Source organism: Callorhinchus milii, unplaced genomic scaffold, assembly GCF_018977255.1.
Source record: "Callorhinchus milii isolate IMCB2004 unplaced genomic scaffold, IMCB_Cmil_1.0 Scaffold15, whole genome shotgun sequence".
Classification (NCBI taxonomy): Eukaryota; Metazoa; Chordata; class Chondrichthyes; order Chimaeriformes; family Callorhinchidae; genus Callorhinchus; species Callorhinchus milii.
In genome coordinates this window covers 14,346,047-14,367,718 of record NW_024704756.1, presented here as the reverse complement: position 1 = coordinate 14,367,718, position 21,672 = coordinate 14,346,047, and the positions used below count along the sequence as shown (strand labels likewise).

The 21,672-nt window shown below is 43.6% G+C and overlaps 1 protein-coding gene across 2 annotated transcripts in view; it reads left to right on the top strand.

The window, feature by feature from the left end:
• Positions 1 to 21,672, top strand: part of gab3 (GRB2 associated binding protein 3) — a 51,244-nt gene that overhangs the window by 612 nt on the left and 28,960 nt on the right. The window lies entirely within an intron of this gene.

Genomic DNA, 21,672 nt, shown 5'->3' with positions numbered 1-21,672 from the left:
CACTGCACACTACACAACACACACCACACAACACACACTGCACACTACACAACACACACTACACAACACACACTGCACACTACACAACACACACTACACAACACACACTGCACAACACACTGCACACTACACAACACCACACACCACACAACACACACTGCACACTACACAACACACACTACACAACACCACACACACTACACAACACACACTGCACACAACACAACACACACTACACAACACAACACTACACACAACACAACACTACACACAACACAACACCACACACACACAGCACTACACAACAGACACTACACAACACACACTGCACACAACACAACACACACAACACAACACTACACACAACACTACACAACACCACACACACACATAACACTACACACACACAGCACTACACAACACCACACACACAACACAGCACTACACAACACCACACACACAACACAGCACTACACAACACAACACACACACATAACACATACACAACACACAGCACTACACCCACACACAACACATACACACACACAACACACACACACAACACACGCACAGCCTTGACCTGCACTTCTGCCCACAACGCACTGAGCGTTAAAGCGCATTTTCCCCTTTGGTAACGAAACCTGTGCCTCTGATTGTTATGTGATGTTGTATTTGTTGAGAGGAGAGTCAGTGCCTGGAATCATTGCACTGCACTTTCTCTTTTTTTTTGCTTAATTATTAACTTCCTCTCTCCCCCCCCTCTCCCCCTCTCTCACCCCCCTCTCCCCCCCTCTCTCACCCCCTCTCCCCCTCTCTCACCCCCTCTCCCCCTCTCTCACCCCCCTCCCCTCTCTCACCCCCCCCAAAAAATACCCCCCAAAGAGTTTCTTATTTCGTTCCGACAAATGGTCATCTGTTGCAAATGTTAATTGTATTCCATTTTGCTGAGAAATGCTGGTGTTGTTATGAATATATGCTGTGGAAACTCACACACACACACACACACACACACACATGTATACACATACACACTTACGCACACACACAAACATACACACACACGTGTATACACTCAAACACTTACACACACACACATACATACACAAACACACACACACGTATACACACAAACACTTACACACACACATGTATACACACAAACACTTACACACACACATAAACAAACACACACATGTATACACACAAACACTTACACACACAGACATACATACATACACAAACACACACACACACAAACATTACAACAAACACTTACACACACACACATATACATACACAAACACACACACACACACACACATGTATACACACAAACACTTACACACACACACACACAAACACACACACATGTATACACACAAACACACACACACATACACAAACACACACACACATGTATACACACAAACACACACACACACAAACATACACACACACACATATACATACACAAACACACAGACACACGTATACATACACACACATATACACGTATACACACACACACACAAACATACACAAACATATACACAAACACACACATATATATACACAAACACATATACACACAGACACACACACGTATACACACAAACACACCTATATATACACACAAACACACACATATGCACATTAACACACTAACACACACCCACACAGTGGTTCACGCGCTGTAATAACCAACCGTTTGGCTGATTCTCTCTGAGAAATGAGGGCGTTTTCAAAACATCAGCGGCGGATCGGGAAACAGAGCCATAATAATGTTATTGGAACAGCAAATCCCACAGAGTATAACCAGTGAGAGGGCGTCACTGAGTAACGTTACACTGCGCTGTAAACAGCAGCTCAGTCAGTCATCTCACTAGCCAGCCAGTCATCTCACTAGCCAGTCAGTCATCTCACTAGCCAGTCAGTCATCTCACTAGCCAGTCAGTCATCTCACTAGTCAGTCAGTCATCTCACTAGCCAGTCAGTCATCTCACTAGCCAGTCAGTCATCTCACTAGCCAGTCAGTCATCTCACGATCCAGTCAGTCATCTCACTAGCCAGTCAGTCATCTCACTAGCCAGTCAGTCATCTCACTAGCCAGTCAGTCATCTCACTAGCCAGTCAGTCATCTCACTAGCCAGTCAGTCATCTCACTAGCCAGTCAGTCATCTCACTAGCCAGTCAGTCATCTCACTAGCCAGTCAGTCATCTCACTAGCCAGTCAGTCATCTCACTAGCCAGTCAGTCATCTCACTAGCCAGTCAGTCATCTCACGAACCAGTCAGTCATCTCACGAGCCAGTCAGTCATCTCACTAGCCAGCCAGTCATCTCACTAGCCAGTCAGTCATCTCACTAGCCAGTCAGTCATCTCACTAGCCAGTCAGTCATCTCACTAGCCAGTCAGTCATCTCACTAGCCAGTCAGTCATCTCACTAGCCAGTCAGTCATCTCACTAGCCAGTCAATCATCTCACTAGCCAGTCAGTCAGTCAGTGAGTACATGAGTGGGTGAGTGAGTGAGTAAATGAGTGAGTGAGTGAGTAATGAGTGAGTGATTAATGAGTGAGTGATTAATGAGTGAGTGAGTAATGAGTGAGTGAGTGAGTACATGAGTGAGTAAGTGAGTGAGTGAGTGAGTACATGAGTGAGTGAGTGAGTCAGTTAGTGAGTGAGTCAGTTAGTGAGTGAGTGAGTGAGTGAATTAGTCAGTTAGTGAGTGAGTGAGTGAGTGAGTGAGTGAATGAGTCAGTTAGTGAGTGACTGAGTGAGTCAGTGAGTGACTGAGTGAGTCAGTGAGTGACTGAGTGAGTCAGTGACTGAGTGACAAAACTGGACTGACCTCAAACAGGCACAACAACAAAACTGCAGCCAACAACAACAACAACACACACACACACACACACAGACCAAACCCTCACTCAACATTTCGGTCCCATGTCAGCAGTTAGCGGTGACAACAGGACTTTTGCTTGAAATGGGCAAATGCAGTGGACACACTGCGTTTGCCAAAACGCCTCCCCTTTGAAAAGGCAAGAGCGAGAAGCAACCATTTCACTCCCTGACACACCGCGTGAAGGCTCTTGTAAATAAAGGGAAGTGTATCATTTGGTCTGGCAGGGACTCTGGCCGTTATTGCTATTGTTATTGCTCACGATTTCCTTCCCAGATAGACTCGACGAGCCGGTTGAGTTGTTGTGCTGCATGGTTTGACGCTATCTGTAAGAAACAGTCACCACGAGTTGCAGAGTGTGGACACACACGCACAACATAGCCTCCCCACAAAATTGGCGTTATTGAAACGGTTATTGTTTATTGCAGAGTGATTGAAGGGTTATTATTAGTAATGACACGGTAGTAATAAGTATGTCAACATTGACACATTACGCCCTGCCCCGTCGTTAAAGGCTCAATACAACAACTTAACGGATCAGAAGTTACTTAAGCATTTTAAATTGTTTATGTAAACTGTAAGCTGCAGATCCTGTTTTTTTTAAAAAAAATGATACTGAAGGAATTGAATCCTTCCATTCAGTTGATGTAACCATCATTCTGAAAGCCGCAGACTTTAAGTGGCCATGATATGTGTCCTATCCATCATATTGGCAAAGGTCGTTTAACCACACTAAGGTTTTGGATAGCGCCATATTACTCCATTGCTGAGAGCAGCGAAAGTTTTGCACAACAGCACAAAGTTTTCAACTCTGTATTACACAGTAAACTTTGGGGCTTTTGTGAGCGGTGGGGAATGGGGAAAGTTTCATTGAAACCAGGCCGGACGGGCTGTCTGTCTCTGTGCTGTCCTTGGGAGACTGTCAGCTCCGGTCAAAGATATAGTCGTTATGGGCAAATTGATTTAAAAAAATGCACGAAAATAGCATTCAGACCACATCAACCATTTTAGCTTTGCCCACAAATGCTTATCTGAACAATGCAATGAAACAAACACACTGACCAGACAGGCATCCTCACAGCAATAACCATATTTAATTTATTAACTTTTTAGTACTATATAAAAAAGTTATGTTTATTATAATACATTGCATTTTTGGTCTGGTGTGTGCGTATATATATATATAGTGTAAATATCTAGTATTTATTATTCTCCTTTTCAGATAATTATCTAATTCTCTCTTAAAAGATCATATGGATTCCGTCTTAACCACCGTTCTGGTTAGACCATCCCAAGTCCTAATAACTCTATGTGTAAAAAATATTTTTTCTAAACTTTTCCTTTGCTTTTTTATTAATCACCTTAAATCCTGTGTCTTTAGTTACCAGCTCACTGACCAGTGGATATGATTTCTCACTGCTTACATCAAACATATTTTCAATTTCTGGTCTTGATACTACAACACCAGCAAAAATAACTTGCATTTGTATAGGGTCCTTCTTGCAGGGCAGCATCTTAGTGCTACATCTATTAAGTTTACAATATCATGTAATAAGTAGACACCAAGTGCCCAGTCTTTCTTAAATGCAGAATTACTTCCCTGTGGGACTAACAGTTACTGTATGGCTACGTCTTAGATCAGTTTAACTTTGAAGGCCCTGCACTTTTGATTGATCAACAAAAGCTTGTTAGCCGAATATTATTTGTATAGATCACAGGGTTACTAATCAAACAGACATACTTGACTGATTTCTTAGTCAGCCTGAGAAGCAGGCGACTCACCCACATAATTCAAAGCTAATTCCTATACCGTACAAGTGAAGAATAATTGTAATAATAATAATAATAATAATCCTTGCATTTGATATAGCACCTTATTATATCTTCGAGACTCTCAAGGCACTCCGCATAATATACAGTATTTGTAAGTGACTTGACCTCAAAGATCGTATCTTTGCAGTCAATTCACTTTACAAGGAAAGTGTATTCCTTGTAAATTTTGTGGGCAAAAAACGGCCACAAAATTGTACAGGGCAAGAAATGGGTCTGAAATGCGACATTCGGAATAGGAGTCGCAAATAGACGGCAAGCGCGAGAGAGGCTAAAACCGGAGGAATTCCTCTCCGCTTTGTTTCCTTGTCGGGAGCTGACCTCTCTCAGAGTGGGACTCCTGTTATGAACGTCATGTTTTAGATCTCAGCTTAGAGAAAGCCAACACTCAGCCTTGCCAGCAGCATTTCGGAACATTAACACGATGCACAGCAATTCAGACACACAGGTAATCATCTCATCATCCGCCACTGGGAGCAAAATCCAGCCACTGCCTTTTACATGTTGTCCAGCCAGACAACTTAAGCAGACAACAATAATCCTTCAGATAAATTGATCATTCACTGCATGAGTGCTGTTGGGCTGTTGCATCTACTCACAAACAACGCAGTCACTCCACTCGATCGGAGTTCTTGTAGAGGTCTTTGAGACATTGACGTCATAGGCGTCATATCAAATGTAAGGATTATTATTGTCAATTTTATAAACTGTGTAAAAACAACGTTCAGATGGGGAAACAATACTTTATTGGTTTACCAAAAAGGCCGTATTTCTTTCTAGAACGGGCGGTGACATTTCATCGGCGAGTTTTGTTTCAGATTTTTAGAGCCTTGCAATAGCTTTAGCGCCTTATCATGTCGTTGAGGTGTCTACACTGTAAAGTGGATTGATTTTTTGGGTGAAACACAATTTACATTTAACTATGTTAGATAACAAAAAAACATGTGGGCTTATTCCACTGCGATAAAGAATTAATGTTGACAACATCATAATTGGAACTCTCTGTTCCTCCTTGGTTAATTCCATATTCAGGCAGTTGAAGATGGAAATATAAGTCTAGCCCTCTAACCACAATCTATTTTCCTTGTTCATCCAAGTATGATTATGCCAAAGTGTTCACATTCTTTGTTATTTGTGGATTCATGGGGCAAGATTCACGTGTAGGTTCTGTGACTCATTGGTAAAAGCAGTGCTGTATGCAATCAAATTGCTAAATGTGCATTTCAGGACACCAGCCCAAGGCTGCAGATGAGATGACCCACATGATACAGTGGGTAAAGTACAGTACTAAACCGCTCTCGTGCTCGTAATTTATCCTGTTTTGAGTTGACTGTACGGAAAAATGTTTTTATTAGAAAGGGTACAAAGCTCGCCTTGCATGTGCTGATACAGAGATTATCAGAGCCTCTCAGCACAGTCAAAGGCCTTTCAGTCCAATACGCCCGGACTGGCTCTCTGTAACAACTGTTTAAGGCCACTCACTTGTTTCTCCCGTTTTGTATTGTTCCTTTACACGTTTGTCTAATTGCCTGTTAAAAGCAGAATGTACAATGGCAAATATTAGCGATTTCTGTACTCTACGGTTCCTGAACATAACAATAATCCTTGCATTTGATATAGTGTCTTGTCGAACCGTCTCAAAGCCCTTCACAGGCTTTACCTCAAAGTGTAGAGACTGTGTAATTATAAATGAACGCAGCAGGGAACTTGCGACACTTTTATCTGGGGTGGGTGGGGGGCTGTTGTTCAGGACGCCAGGAGAATCTCTTTTAAGTAGTGACGGTGTGATTATTGACATCCATCTGAACAGGCAGTGGTTTCACTCGAGAGAGGGTTGAGCGTCACCAGCTGAGCCAGACTGATATCTGTGAATGTGTCATACATAACAACAATAATAATATTATTCTTACCAAATATCCTGTGCCTAGTTGTTACATGTATTCGCAGTTGTCTGTGACTGTTCACTGATCTACTTAAAATCCAGAGCAGAGCAGAGAGAGAGAAAAAAAAATCACATTTATGTTAAAAAAAACTTTTATTTACTGGAAATAAAATGGAAAACAAATTCCCGTGTGGGACAGATTGTGATATCTCACATTTAGCAATGATACGGTTGACACCATTCAGTAAAGATTGCAACTAATTCCGTCCTGTCTGCTGCGGATCGTATTGCACTGAAGATATTCCTTCCCATTGATTTACCTCAACCTTTTAAACTGTCGCAAACATTATTGTTTTTTTTTCAAAAATAAGACATTTTCCTTTAGGTTAGCGCGTAAGGCGATAAAGTAGACTCGGGAGTGGGATCTGTGCGGCCTTTGGATCAGAAGGCAAACCTCGAAATAAAAGGCTATAATTCCACTCACTCCCATTTTTTTCTAATTGCAAAGGACACTTGTCGGCAACAACAACAACAACTTGGATTTATATAGCGCTCTCCACGCCGGGCGGCGTCTGAACGATGCACAACGATGTTTCCACATGCGTCAGACGCCCGACTGACACCCACCCAAAACATTTTTTTTCCAATTCCAGCTCTGCGAAAAGCGATCCGAAAGAATTCTTAACGCTCCTTTGTTGGTGGCGAATTTTTGTTGCCTTTTTTAAAAAAATGCGTAACTCGCGCAAGATGCGCGAATGCGAAGCAGAACTGGCTTCCAACCCCCCCCCCCCCCCCCTCCACCCCACCCGAATCCCAAGCTCCCCAAAGAGACCACAATGAGGCAATGATTTGGTCAGGAAATGATCTGTAACTACCACACCAGACGCTGCCCACAGGCCAAAGCCGAGTTGTCATTGTAATAAGCGCGGGTTGCTTTTATCGATTTGGTTCCCACTCAGAAACGGTCGCCTTAAAAGTTCGCAAGGGGCCCATCTCGGACTCCAGCAGGCGCACAGACCGCAGGACAAGAGGACATTAGGTTTAGAATCGCCCAGGGCATTTTCAAGGGAGTCATCAGGACGTTTTTCTTTTTCTCAGAGGGTAAATAACAGTTACGAAAGGGTTGCCAGGAAGGGTGGTGGAGGTCAGGACACTGGGGCTCATTTTAAAAACAGCTTGATGCTGTGCTGGGGTGATGGTAGGGGCGGGTGATCTGGACGGATGAGATCAGATGGGCCAAAGGCCTTTCTTCATCAAAACAGATTAATCTTGTGATGTGATCTTGTGATGTCGCAAGAACATGTAAGGGATTTTTTTTTTGTAATGCTATGAAAGGTTAGGCTGAGAGCTCAAAGTCCTGACACGGTTTCTGTCAACGTAAGGAGGTTGTTTCATGTCATCGCTGTCTTCCGCTTCTTCGTTCCTTTGCCGCCGAGAGCCAGGACATTTTCAAATCAGACAATCGCGTGGTTGTGTGACAATGAAAATAAATAGATATTATTTACGAGGAAGGAGATTTTTTTTTTGCACTTTGCTGTGGGTTGCTTGGCCTCCAAATCCGGCCCATCATCGTCTTCGTGTTCTTGAGGGCAGGGAACGAAACATAACGTTTCGGAGCTTAGCCTTTGCAATAGAGGAGACTTGGGACGTCCTCCTGATGTGAAAGACGCTCTACAGATGCGGTTGTGTATTGTACTGTGTACTGGGAGCTGAGGAGGCACCATTGTCTCTACGCCAAATCCCTTTGCCAGACACCGCCAGAGAGTTGATTGCTGGAAAATCTTAGTACTGTATCAGGTTCCCAGTCCATTTTCTCAGCCAGAAAATAATACGTGTTGGGGTGGGTGGTGTCAGCCTGGTTTTGTTGGAAGCTCACTCACCTCTGAGTCAGAAGCTTGTGGGTTCAAGACTCAGTTGAGACTTTGAACATGTACCTCGTGCGGGCTGACATTCCAGTGCCGTGCCGGGGTTGTGCCTCAGTGGATGAGATGTTAAAACAACGTTAAAACAAGCCAATAGTCCCTCAAGTTAACGTTGGTCATTCACTCGCGACTTTGCTGTGCGTAAATTGGCTGTCGCAATTTGCCTGCACAGGACACGGTTATTACGCTTTACAGCGAATCCTTTGCAGCGAAGTGCCTTGAAACAATGCGAAAGACACCATTTGAAATGCAAGGCTTACAAGGACAGAAAGGGGAGGATTTCATAAAATTAGTTTGCAAAAAAAAAGGAAGAAAAGAGCGGAAGCATTTTAAATTGTGGCTCAACAATACTGACAGCATGAAGGGTTTCACCGACGACAGTGCCTTCCATTTCCACGGGTCGTGAAAGGTCTTCATGAATCACTTTCACGAGTTATGGGGCTTTGGTATTCATGATAGAACAATAACCTGTCGCTAGTGTGTGATCTCTTCATAAGGTTTACGCTACTTCCCTGATGCATGATGTGCAATCAAACGGAATATCAGTGTGGTGCGGATCACATGGTATAACAGCGTTCGCAGTCCGAATCACGCAATTCAGCTTTTAGTGATTTCCATCCCGTTCCGTTTCAAATCAAGGACTGGATCCACGTAAGAATAACGGGGAACACGATTCAATCCAGTGGCAGTTCTCAGTACTCGGAATGATGTGTGATAAGCTGTCTTGAAGCTTAGCTGCTACTGTTGATATAGTTACCTGCACCACTCAGTATGCCTGGCAAGTACTCACCCCCGTTGATCCATTCTTCTCTGTGTCTTTGTTTTCACTTATCGAAGGAAGCCCAGAGAGAAAAAAAAAGATTATTTTTTATTAACCTTCTCAAGGACACAACACAATCTTGCCTCACTTGATCCTGAACGATGGAAGTGGTACAAAAGTTCATTCGTTTCTTAACCCGTTTCCCCCCCCCCCCAACCCCCTCCCCCCCCATAAAAAAAATAGAATAATAATCCTTGTATTCGGTATAGAACCTTACGCCTTTCTCCCCCGAATACTTCACGGGATTTTACTGTAAAGTGTAGTGACTGTGTATTTTTTAGGTGAACTCGCCAGTCAATTTGCATACAGTGATGATCCTGCAAAGAGCCAATCACGTTTTATCTGTGGGGACGGAGGACTGGGATGTTGACCCGATAGAGCGGGAAAAACCTCCCTTTTCTTTTCCGTGAAAGATTCTTAACGCCCACTTGTGCGGGCAGACGTTAACAGGCCATCGATGCAACCCGTTTGGATTCCAAACCATACGGTTCCTTTAAAGCTGCTTGTGTTGCAGAGCTCGAATGAGACTTCAGGTTAGAATAAATCGAAAAGAAAAAAACTCTTTCCCCCCCCCATTAACTGAAGCGACACAGAATAATTTGCTAATACTTGGCCGGGTGCCTTAAGCTTTAAGAGCCTAACAGGTCACAAATACCTGAAATATTTGGAAAGTACAGAGCATTGTGATTCAAAGATGGCCTTTCATTGATAGGAACCTAAAGAAGGCAATTGCAATTTCTCCAAACAACAAGTGGATATCAGAAGCATTGGCGGACACTTGTGGTTAGATTTAAAGGTTGTTTTTTAAATCTTGTTTTCTCTTCCCTTTAAAAACATTTTGAAGATTTCAAACCTTTCAAATTGGTTTTTTTTTTGCCAGCTTCGGGCCAAACAATTAGCAGTTGGAGCTGCACCGCGGTTCAAAAAAAATGTTGCCCTATTACTCCATGCTTGTGACTTTATTGTGTTTGATCACCATAGCATTTCGTGATCAAAGGCTTGAGTTTGTTTTTAATAAATAATGGCATTCACTGCAACCGAGCCACAATTTTCCAAAAGGTATATTTAAGACATTTTTTCCCCCCCTTGACTTTGGTTCAGAATTATGAGCCAATACGTTGTGGTTGGGGGTGAGGGTGGGGGGGGGGGGGGGGGGTGGAGGGTGGGGGGTGGGTGGGGATCCGTCAGGTATTTCAGATTTATTTTAAAATAATAGGCTTTTCATACTCAGTCAAATCATTCATGTCGTTTTTGAAGTTGGTTAATAAACAGTTTTCACTTTTCAAAAGGAAGTTCTTTCTGCGGGCAGCACTCTGCACCAATTTACAAGCCCTGAACCTTTGATTCTTGCAGTGCTTTACGTTTTAGATTATAACTTTGTCGCTGTGATTTGTAAATTAATATTTACTCTGCCCTCTGCTCCATTGATTCCCCACTGCTTCTGCTGCTCAGGTTTACTTTTGCCTCTCCTCCCACTGTTCCATGGATAGGACTAGTCACTTCTCCATAGTTCACTTCAGTGCAGCTGCACGGGCTTTTAATGACAATAATCCTTCCATTCGACATAGCCTCTTTCACATCAAAACGCCTCAAAGTGCTTCATAGTAATTACTGTAAAGTGACTGTATTGTAAACGAACATGGCGGCAAATTTGTGCACAGCAAATGTTCCCGCAATCAGCCAGGAGGTGAATGAACCAATTTAACTGGATCTTTAATGTCCACCTGAACTGGCAGATGGGAACATTTTGTCGTCTGCAAGGGGGAAAATTAACGGACCCATTTTCCCTTGTTACATCTCAATGAGTGTGGCAAGTGCACACACCCAAGCTGATGGCCAGATATTTTGCAGCCGCTCTTCTAAAGTTCCCCAAAACTGTGCTAATACGTAGAATAGTGCGCAGCGCACATTTTTGTTTTCATTTCCCAGATTATGTCGATAAAGCCTTTCTGAGTGCAGTTTCACAATGTGTTTTTGTCTTTACGGCCCGTTTTGTCAGATGGGAATTGAATTTGGAGCTTGTGCTATGTTGTGTTACCCCTGTAACACCTATCAGCCCTCCCAGATTGACCTGGATTCAGACACAGGTCCCGGAGATGAAACAACAGGCAGTGCATCACCCAGTTTCTTCTTTCCTCACCGCTCACTTCAGAGCAAGGAGATCATCATCCCATATGTTTGGATAGCTTTCAACCCATAGTCCCCAAACGACAAAGAGGGTCTCGTAGGTTTCTCATACACTGCATCATTCCAGGCCTCATCAGAGGAGACCTTCATCCCATCTGCTTGGGCTGGATTTGAACCAGATCAGAACAATAAGAAGATAGTCTCCTAATATGCAACTCCCAACCACCCACCCTCGCTCTCTCCCTCTCTCCCAACCTTAAAAATACATCTGATTGGGATGAGAACAGAATGAGGCTTGCACATTGCAACATGACATTACGTTCCAAGAAACAGCAATCAACCGAGAACAGCGTGTTTTTTGTCACTGAAATTCTTGTTATTTTCCGTAGAAAGTCCTTTTAATAAATCATTCTCATACTACACTGTTCCAGTTTTTTTTAAAAAAAACAAAACAAAAATAAGATATGGTTCAAATAGATTAGGAACGAGGTTCCCCAATTCTCTACTGATTCCGTAAAACCTAGTTCCCTTTGCATCGTGTTTTTTCGGTGGTCAGAACTATTTTTTTTCCTTCTCTCTCTCGCTCTCTCTCTTCTTCTCGTTAACCCAAAAGGAGCATTTCTTAAAAATTAAATAAAATGAAGGATTACGGTTGCTTGAGATGCTAAATTTGTAATATTTTTTTAAAAAAAATAACAAAAGGAGAACGGTCAAAACGTTACACAACCAGTGCTTGCTGTATCCGCAACCCCCTCCTCACCTCAACTGCTCCCCCGCCCACCCCACCCCAACCCCCATAGACTGCAAACTGCTGGCCAACTTTCTGGCAGTTTAAAAGATGTGTTTTTTTTTTGCGCGCGCGTGTGTTTGTGTGTGTGTGCTGCGGCTTGCAATTTCCAGTAAATCATGAGGAACTCCTAAAAACAGTTTTAGTTAGAAGGGGGCTGTTCCTACAGCATTTGACTTGAAGAAATATGCCACCTGTCTTCTGAAAGGAAGTTGCATTTGGAAGAAGCAGCTGGCAATTAGAAATGAAAAAAAAGACATCAGGCTAATAATCACAACGTAATAAATATTTCAAACCTTTGGCAGTTTTCCCCCCACTCTCCCCCTCCCCCAAACCCCCGCCCAACCTTCTAACACCCCCTATTGCAATACCCAGTTATTTCAAGGGATTTGCGTAACATAGGGTTAACCTCACCAATAGAGCTACGCCAAAAAACAAAACAAATGCAGCAGATGATAAGAGGAAAGAAATAGTTTTTTTTTTCCCCTTCCGCCTTGCACTAAAAGGAATTCAAAAACGTGTTTTTTTTCTCTCTCTCTCTCTCCCTTATTTTTTTTTTTGCTTTTCAACGAGCACAGGGCAAGTGTCCGATTCTCGGAACAGCTTTTCAAACTCCAGGACATGCATTGTGTGTCGGCCTGGCTCAGCGGTAGCATTTTCGCCTCCGAGCCAGAAGGTTGTACTTTCAAGCCCCCCCCACCACGTCAGGACTTGGAATCAAGTCGTCTGAACTGACGCTCCAATGCAGTGCTTGGGGTTGCGCATGTTGCATTGTCGGAGGCTCCATCCTCCGAATGAGACGTCAAACCGAGGCCCCTTCTGCCTGTTCAGGTGCAGAAAAGGACACGTGCATCCTTCGTTCGCCTACCAAACCCACAGCCACAGTCACCTACACTTTACGGTCACATTCCCGCGAAGAGCTTTCGGGCGTCCTCCCAACGTGAAAGGAGCTGTATCAAACTGCCGGGATTATCATCGTATTGTCTTGGTCATTGTCAGCTTTTTCTGGCTTCCAAGTCAGAAACACTGCTCGTAAACAAAAGGTTCCAGTTTTGACGATCTGTTCAGATCGTCAAAACTGTTGTTTGGGAGTTTTAACTAAAGTGGGATTTCTATTGCTGTCCTGAACTGACTGCCGTTCTGCGACCGACTTGGAAGGTTTTCCGTGGCAAAAAACTGTTGCTGTGCGAAGCTGTTTATGCCAAACACAGTTGAACTTGGGCTCCCCTACTGGCTTAGGTACTGAGCTTGCAGCCCAGCGTGAAGCCGAGTCATACACAACAGAGAGGTCCCAAGTTTGACCTCTCGTCTCTGCTGAGTTAGTTGGTCTTGACCAGAGACGCACCAAGTGTTTGCCAGTTGGGCTCAGCGCAGAAGGATAGGGAAAGGGCAAAGGAGAGTACCCGGCTCTGCCAGTCGCTATCCAGTGACCTCTGAGCATTTGTTCAGATATCCGGTTAGGATAGCGTTTGGAAATGGCTGTGAAGATTCCCTCCCCTTGTGGTCAAACACCCGCAACTCAGTGGAGAAAACGAACCTTCTGATCTCACTTGCATCTTATTCATTTCAAGTCCACGTCCTCTCGTTCTGCCCTCACAGTTTAAGTCAACTAGCCAGCACGTCATTTATGCCACTGAGTATTTTAAGGACCAGAATAATGTCTCCTCATTCGATCTCCTTTCATTCCAAGACGGACGTTGAAGGAGGCAAGGGAGGGGGCGAGGAGAAGGGATTCTTGGATGAAGTTCCAAAGGAGGGGGGCAGAAAGGGTAAAGGCCCAGCCTCCGATGGTGGGGCGAGCAGGGCGGTGGGGGGGGGCATGAAGCAGGCCAGTGCCCGCCGATCAGAGGGAGCGGGCAGGTTGGCATGGCTTCAGTGCGTCTCAGAGACAGGGAAGAACAAGACTGTGGAGGACTTTGAAGGAGAGGACGGGGAATTTCCAGCAACTGGAAACAGGCACTTGTAGCCAGGTGAAATGCAGCATTTTTTTAAAAAAAGAATAGTCATTAAAAAAAAGTTTTAACAAAATAATTGCATTGGCCACATCCAGCAGATCCTAGCTGAAGGAGAGGGGCTGAGAGGTAGAGGCACTCAGAAAACACATCGCTGTTCATGGCAAAAGATAACAGCTGACAGACAGAAAGGCAGTGGGTGTATTATCACAGAAGGGAGTTGCTGGATTTGCAAGTGTTCAGAGAGACTCCAGCAGGAGAGAGGCCATGGAAAGCAGGAAACCTCTCAGAGGGATGACTAATATGGAAGAGTCTTTATTAAGAAACATGATTTTATCAGCTGGTAACAGAATTCCCTCCCCCCCCCCCCCCCCCCACCACCGCCTCCCACCCCCCTCCTGATTAAAAAAAAATCTGAACATCTTCTCGTTCATTGCCAGCTGCTAACACTCTTAATTATCATATTTGGAAGACAGTTTTTTTTAATGTATATAAGTAGATTTAAAAATAGATATATTTTGCTCCGACATTACTGAGTGTCCGCGGGAGGAATTAGATTGGATTTTCGGCTCATTTGCAAAGTTTGGTGCTCGGATTATTAACTCTGGATATGCTGGATTCCATCGAATTCTTGCTCGATGGGAGAGAGAGAGAGAAAAAAATTCTAACACTGCACTGAAGTCTATAACTGATCTTTTCAAATATGAGACTAGGTGGAATTTCGGTTGCTTGTGTGATGTATGGAGTTCTGTAGCTCAGTGGTTACAGCACTCGCTTTGCAAGCGAGAGACCTGAGTTCAATTCCAGACAGGGCGAAACCTTGGGCAAGTTTCCTTACGTCACACAGAGCCTAATAATAATCCCTCCAAAACAAAACAATAATAAATTGCTCATTTTCAATCCATGACTGTTTGTGGGGACGCTGCTGTGTGCAATTGGCTGCCGCGTTCGCCCACAAATATACAGTCAATTCACTTTACAGTATATTCTGTGAAGCGCTTTGAAAACGTCTGGAAGACGTGAAAAGCGCTGTATCAAATGCAAGGATTATTATTATTATTATTTATTTTTTTTTCCTTGGCCTCTTCCCAGTGTGTTTCTAACAGTGAACTACAGCAGTCAATGTTTAATTCATATTCTATCCAGTGTTCTGGTGGTTTAGACTGAATCCTAAGAGGTGACTGTCATGGGTTGGCTGTCATTGGCACAGGGTTGGCACTTTTGTGAAAGTGAACCCGCACTTTTACGAAGCCAGGTTTAATTGTTAACGCACCTTCGAAACATTAACATGGATAGTTAGTTCTCTGTAAATGTAAGCTCGCACTTAGAAATACTTGCTTCTTAGAGGGTAATTAGGACCATGGCATTGGCGGAGGTTTGCCAACAGATTTACTCGCTGCCTCTAACGTGGGAGATGGTGCGGGGAAAAATACAATGGTTATATAAAATATCAAAGCAAAAAAAAAAACCTGAGATGAATAAAAAAAATCGGTCACTTCAATCCACGCCTGTTTGTGGGGTACCTCTGTGCGCGATTGGCTGCCCCGTTTCTCCCACAAAATACACAGTCAATCCACTTTACAATACGTTCTATAAAGAGCTTTGAAACATCTCAGCTACGTACGTGATAAGGGGCTCTATGAAATACCAGGATTATTATTATTAGCGCTACAGTAAGCCCCGAAATACATTTTTGATAAAGTGTCCATAAATAATACGTCAATGTAACCATTGTGCGATTTTAAAATCTTGCACAGTCGAACCCGCAATCCTTCATGGATTCCATGCTGGATCCCATTTCATGTGGTTATGGCCCTATCTGATTGCTTTAGCTGCAAGCTTTGCATTCTGCGAGGGGTGTTTTTGCAGTGTTCACTTCCCTCTCCCACCAGCTCTAATTTGGAAAGGAGCTCGAGGAAGAGAACAGCAGCCGAGAGACGCAGGGAAGCAATCATAAAGAGCCCACATGAGCCAAAGTCACAAAACACCCACCCAGCTTTGAATTGTAAATTGGACATTTAACCTCTTGCACTGCGATTCCTAAAGTAGGTCATGCAGGACATTGCAAATCGGCATTGAGCCAAGACGGCCATGCTGGGCTGAAATTCAGTCAACAAGCCAGGCTTGGCTGTAAGGTACAATCTGTAAATGCTGTAAACCACATGCTTGCTCTTTGCCCAAGCTATTCTATAGACTGGGAGAATCTGGCTTTCCATGCGACATCTACTTTTCCATTGCTCGGTTACAATGAGATATCTCATGACAAGCTATTGCAACAAAGAATTTGCCGCAGCTTATGAACAGACCATAATAACCCCATCTCCCACATACAACCACCCCCCACCACCCCCCCACCCCTCCCCATGGATCCCTCAGGGATATCGTAGATGCGACTTTGAAAGAAAACTCTCAACGCAGCTGGCTCTCCAGCAAGGCAACTTCATTTCATAGTGCAAGCACTGTATACATACACTGTAAAAAGGTGCTGTTGTTTGGATGAGACGTCAAACCAAAATCCTGTCTGCCTATACAGGTAGCCATGGTTCAAACATGCCTGTTTGTGGGTCACTGCTGAGCGCAAATTTGTCTGAATTTGTCTACAAAAGCACACTTTACAGTAAATCCAGTGAAGCGTTTTGAGGCATCCTCTGGATGTGCACGGCAAGATATCAAATACCATGATTATTATTATTAATCACAATAAACCTCCTTAAACATTATTTTTACAGCAAAGTGACGATACATCAGGTTCGTCCTCTGATTACCAAACCATCCTTTCAACAATGTTTACACCAGGTACACCCAGAGGACTATTGTGCTTTGCATATACTTTGTGCTTTCGTGAACCAACCTCTATTCAAATCAAGACTGCTGCACGACACCATCCCCACATGACTGTGCCGTCCAAAGGCGCTGTTTTGAATATCCCCTGAATAAGCCTTAATCCAATTCAAATCACAAAATAGGATTGACTGGGCGATATGGTGATTCAGCAATAATAATCCATCGCCTCTGGCACCTGCATTAAAACCAACCCGGACCGGTCAGAGGCAAAGCTCCTAGGTTAGTCGGTTGCAAGGGTCACTAAGTGAAATTGATTTGGACAGTGGGGATTGAAAGTGCATTTAGTTCAGAAAAATGGAGTCGGAGATGATTCTTCCACCCTGGGCAAATGCCTCGGTAGATAAAGTGCAAACATTAAAATAATTGGGGTAGTGTAAATTGGGGGCCTGTACAAACAAGCAACGCATTGCATTTTGTTGTTGCGGCATTCACGTCGCAAAGACATCCCAAGGCTTTTACACCCGAGCTGTGGGTTGGGATCAGAGAGGGGTGGAAAGCAAGAGGGGGTGGAGGAGGGAAGATGACCGAAGGCACGGTCCAAGGTCTTGAGAGGGACCTTGAAGGAGCAGACATCCAGACATTTCTCCTCTCAGGTTAGGACAGGGTTACAAGGCTGTGAATGAAACACAGAATTAGGACATACTTAAACCGCAGAAGTGAGCAATGAGAAAACATCAGTACAGGCACGAGGTTTGAGGTTACATTCTGTAATGTGTGATCAGATCAGATTATTGTTACAGTAAGTATTTATTTTGTTGACCTTCTAACGAAGTGGTAAGTTATTCAGCTTTATGTTCAGGTCACTGTCAGCTGTTTGACATAAGACTCATCTTACAAAGTCACCTTCCCTTACAGCTTAACTGTAAATTAACATAGCATACGATTTTCCCCTTGACAGTCTTATTGCGCCATACATCACTGCTGCCCTGAGAGGTTAGACATGGAATTGCTGTGTGTAAAGTCCAGTTAAGGATTGTTGGTAAACAGAAACGAAAACAAGCAAACGTATAGCAGACGGCCACAACAGTACAGCACATTCACTGAGAAACAGAGACGAGATGAGGCCAAACTGCAGGGCCAGAGCGCAGATTTGCACAACCAAAGTATATAATTAGTATCTCAGTTGGGATGGTAATAAGTTGAACACAGTTAAGTATTTTTCTTAAAAATGTTGCTGCCTGTTCCCTAGCAATGCATCACAAAGAAAACTCATGCTTCATTAAGCAGTAACCAGCGAAGAAGCTTTAAGGTAATGCTTTCCCAACCATTAAATTCTATTTCTGGGAACATTTTTAAGAGACAGATGGGGAGAAATTCCACCTAGATCTATTGCACAATTTTCTTAGGATTTTTAGTGTCCAGAAATTAGAAACATTTGTAAATACAGCCTCAATTCTGAAGCCAGATTTCTGGAAGTATTTCTCTCCCGCTTTTAACAACTACAGAAAACCTGCTCAAAAGGTTGAGACTAAATTCAACAATTTGCCGAATTCGGGATTTAAAGGGACGGAATGATGGGATAATCTTAACTATAGAACTAAATTAAAAGTTAAGAGTGAAATCAGAGAACATTGGTGATCACAAAAATTTGTGGAAAAGCAGAATTCGCTGCCTGGGAAATGATTCGTAGATGTTGGGTCAATGGAAATATTGAAACGGGAGGTCGATAAAATTATTAGTAATAATGATCCTCACATTCGGTGCAGCGCATTTCACGTTGGGAGCATGTCTTAAAACGCTTCACAGGGTTTATTGCAAAGTGGAGTGAAAGGGCAGGGAAATGGGATTAAGCTGCAGATCAGCCATGATGTTTTAAGTATGTATGTGTGTTTTAAGACGGTTTTAAAATACGGTAAATCGAGACCCAAGGCAGAATTTCTCTTCTAATATGTAATTGGAACACACATACACACAACACACACACACACACACACTGAGTGGGGGAACTGAGGCAACTTTGCAGTTAGTCAAGAGCAGCGTAGGAACAACAGACAATCTACGGAAGGGCAAGGGAGTTGTTGGAAGTCTTGGCGTTGGGGATAAAAGCCCTGAACTGGGCTGGTATTCCTTTGAGAGACACTGGCAAATCAGCAGAGGAAGTCTGCCAGCTGCTAAAGATTACTCATTCAGGGGTTAAAGTGACAGCAAAGCAGCCAGTGCGCTGTACAGCTGTAAGCTGTTTCCAGATCCTTGCTGTGACTGTTAACTGTTTTCATTGCTGAAAACCGAGCAAAGTGAATCCAAGGCAATTCTATCTGCCCTTCGGATGAGACATTAAACCGAGGTCCCATCTGCCTGTTCAGGTGGACGTTAAGGATCTCGGGGCACTTATCGAAAAGAGAAGGGAGTTCTCTCTCCTGGTTTCCTGGCCAAAGAATCCCCCAAATAAAATTGATCACTCGCTCCATGGCTGTTTGTGGGACATTTGCTGTGTTAAATTGGCTGCCGCGTTTCGCCCACAAAATACACAGTGAATCCACTTCACAGTATATTCTGTGAGGGCTTCGAGATGTCTCAATGATGCGTTAAAGCTCTATATCAAATGCAAGGATTATTTATTATTATTAGCAATGATAATAATATGAATTATTATTGGACTGAGACCTGCTCCCCTTTCCCAGTGCAGGGTTCCGTCGCCACCAGGGTCTGTGCGGCTCTGGCAAAGTTTGAGCAATAAAAAGTCGTTGCAATGATAGCCTTTCCTCTACTGTGAAAGTTTGCTTCGGAAAATATTCAATCTAAATTCAACGCTGACAGCCATAAACCAGTCAGACACTATTATCAGGAACTGGAAGGGGTTGAGCACGATGCAAGCTATTTAACACACGAGGGACAAACTAAGGACAGAGAGGCCAAAAGCTCAGCATTAAAGGAGGATCGGGAAAGAGAGGACTGATTAAGCACGGAGTGTAATTATAAGTAAATGAATTCTAATTAAAAACACTGTGAACAGGAACTCAGAGGAAACAAGAGAATTAAAATAAGTGTGTGTGTGGTGGGGAGATCTAAAATCAAATTGAAAAACATTAGGAAAATCATGTCACTTAAAAAAAGAAAGTATAATCACTATAGCTTTTTATTCTAAAAGCCTCTAAGTGTATTTTTGCATCTGTGGTCAGGTTATAAGAAGAACGTACTAATCGAGGAACGTGGCTTATATGTACTACTATACATCAGATATAAGCACCTCTATGGAAACCACCAGCTTCGACACGTGTAAAGAACCCAAACCATTAGCTTTGAGAGTTCTTTTGTGCTCGCTAGCACATTCTGCCACAGCGTAGCTGGTTAAAGCCCACATAAGGTTTCAGCCTTTCTGATGTAAGGCATTAGCAAATCTGCAGAGCATCAGGTGCAACAGACCACAGTCCCTATTGTCGTTTCCCCGTTCCCCTACCCGCACTGTAGACAACCTAGAGAGAGAGAAGGTTGCTCACTAATAGCTACAGCATCCCTGGTGATGATGAGCTGTGCCAGTCTTTCCATAGCCCAGGAGTTTTAAACTTACACCCGCAAGGAAGCAGTTACAAAAACAGCACAAACCTCTCCTTGATCAGGGAGTCGCAAAAACCTGGGTCAGCCTGACTGAGTTGGTAGCACTCTCGCCTTTTGAGTCAGAAGGTTGTGGTTTAAGTCAGGGACTTTGAAGTCACATAGTCTGGGGCCAGCACTTGTGTATTGTTTTGTCAGATGAGACATTGAACCGAGGTCCCGTCTGTACCTATTCAGACGGACTTTAAAGATCCTCTGACGCTATTTGAAAATAGAAGGGAGTTTCTCCTGGTGTCCCTATTCAAGTTAGGGAGAGGGGGAACGAGAGACAGGTCCTGAAGACAAAGAGAGAGGGCAAGACGGAATTTTAGAGGGAGGGAGCTCCAGAGGTTAGGAGAGTCCAGAGAGGGTGGGGGATGCAAGGCAAACCCAAGTTGGCTGAGGACGTGAGCGGAGGAATTAAGTAGGAGAAGGTCGGAGCGATAAGCAGGCCTCAAGGAGTGGATGGGTTTATAGGCGAGGATGAGGACCTTGAAATTAAAATTATAAACCTCATTACTGATGGGTTGTTACTGTTGAGACCATCCGGATCTTGGTGGTTTGTTCAAAAACCTTTCAATACACGATCGAGTCAAACATTCAAAACTTCAGCTAATCTACTTTAGGCAATTGCAGGTTTACTCTCAATTGCCCAATTTCGTCTTTGCCTTTTAACCACGACGTCAAAAAAAGGGGAAGAGACAGGGCGAGGGGAGGAAAATCAGCAGTGAATATCACCATCCTCGAGTGTACAGCTCCTTACGCATGAGGAGGACATCTCGAAGCACTTCACAGGATGTAGTGTAAAGTGTAATGACTGTGTATTTTGTAGGCCAGTGTGCGCTTATAATGGGAGTCAATTTTCCAAGAAGGAAAGTGTAACTGGCTTCAATGTCCTAATCTTGCTTCCAAGCCTAGCTGTCCCTAACTAGTCAACAACAGCCAAGTATCAATACGGGTTCAAGTTGCTTCGGTTTGATTTAAATCCAGGGTCAGACGTTCCTATGGTGTCCTCACTGAAGTGTGTAGCTGTTCGGTACTTTGATGGACGGACAACTGTCTCCAACATACAGCCTTC